Below are 1,886 nucleotides of genomic sequence, written 5' to 3' on the forward strand. Positions count from 1 at the left end.
GAACCGATGATTGTCTTGGTTCCTTTTTGACTGTAGCAATATTTTTCTTGGACATAATATTAGTCAGTCCAGTGCACTGATCTGGTAGAGGCCTACCATGCAGGTATATGACCTTTGCTGATATATGACCTTTGCTGGTATATGACCTTTGCTGTAGCTTTTCTATCAACTCAATGTAACTAGCCGTTAATTATCTGCAAGACTCGAGACTCAAGTGATCTAATGATTCAGGTACTTCTCAGCTATTACTGTATCTATGTCAGTCTGTATCTATGCCTGTTCTTCGCTTAAAAAATCTATCTACACAATCTCTTAGTCTAATAAGTATCAGTTTTGCTAAACAATACCATTTTTATAGAAACAAAGTTATTGCCTCAGAGATTGTCACACCCACTTTCATTGCCTTTCTAGCACACAGGCTTAAGTTTTTATATTGAAACTGGGTACTTCTTTATTGTGGTATGCCATTGCTATCTATATGTATAAAAATAAGTTGTCTGTGTGTGGATCTGTGGATGGATCAGGTGACGTCATGTTTGTCCGCATATGACGTCTGAATTATTTCACACTAATACAAAAGAAGAAAAAAACTAAAAAAGGTAAAAACTACAAAAAAAAACTAAAAAGAAAAAAAAACTAAAAAAGCTAAAAAACTAAAAAAAACTAAAAAAAGGTAAAAATCTAATAACTAAAAAAAAACTGAAAAAAATAAAAAAAGGCAAAAACTACAAAAAAAAATAAAAACTAATAAAAAAACTAAAAAAGCTAAAAAACTAAAAAAACTAAAAAAAACTAAAAACTAAAAAAGAAAAAACTAAAAAAAAGGAAAAAACTGAAAAATAAAAGAGAAAAAGAAAACTAAAAAAATATGAATAAATATATATAAAAATAAGTTGTTTGTGGGTTATGTCTCTCTGTCTGTCTGTCGAGTGACGTCGTGTTTGTCCGCATATGACGTCTGAATTATTTTACACTAATACAAAAGAAGAAAAAAAACTAAAAAAGGTAAAAACTACAAAAAAAACTAAAAAGAAAAAAAACTAAAAAAGCTAAAAAACTAAAAAAAGGTAAAAAACTAAAAACTAAAAAAAAACTGATAAAACTAAAAAAAAGGCAAAAACTAAAAAAAACTAAAAACTAATAAAAAAACTAAAAAAGCTAAAAAACTAAAAAAACTAAAAAAACTAAAAAAAGGTAAAAAACAAAAAAAAACTAAAAACTAAAAAAGAAAAAACTAAAAAAAAGGAAAAAACTGAAGAGAAAAAGAAAACTAAAAAAATATTAATAAATATAAAAAATATAAATATAAATATAATATAAATTAGCAATCAACAAAGCACCGAGACACAAATGACGACCGGGACACAGGGAGTATAAATGACGACCAGGACATAAGTAAAAAAAAAAAACTAAAAAAACTAAAAAAATGGTAAAAACTACAAAAAAAACTAAAAACTAATAAAAAAACTAAAAAATCTAAAAATCTAAGTAAACTAAAAAAGAAAAAAAAGAAAAAAGGAGAAAAACAAAACTAAAAAACGAATGTATATACAGACCGGGACACCGGGATACAAATGACGACCGGGACACAGGGAATATAAATGACGACCGGGACACAGGGACACAACTACAATGGGGACGCCGGGGGGCACAGGGGGATATAAATGACGACCGGGACACCGGGACACAAGGAATATAAATGACGCCCGGGATACTCAAAGAGAAATCACAGACTGGAACACCGGGACACAAATGACGACCGGGACACAGGGAATATAAATGATTGTTTTCCCATGGACCATTATATGTTGCATGTTCAAGAGTCGGTAAACCTGACAATCTATTTATATGCACAGACAATGGGACAGCAAAGAATGTTGTATATT

This window comes from Artemia franciscana, chromosome 5 (genome assembly GCF_032884065.1).
Source record: "Artemia franciscana chromosome 5, ASM3288406v1, whole genome shotgun sequence".
NCBI classification, from domain to species: domain Eukaryota; kingdom Metazoa; phylum Arthropoda; class Branchiopoda; order Anostraca; family Artemiidae; genus Artemia; species Artemia franciscana.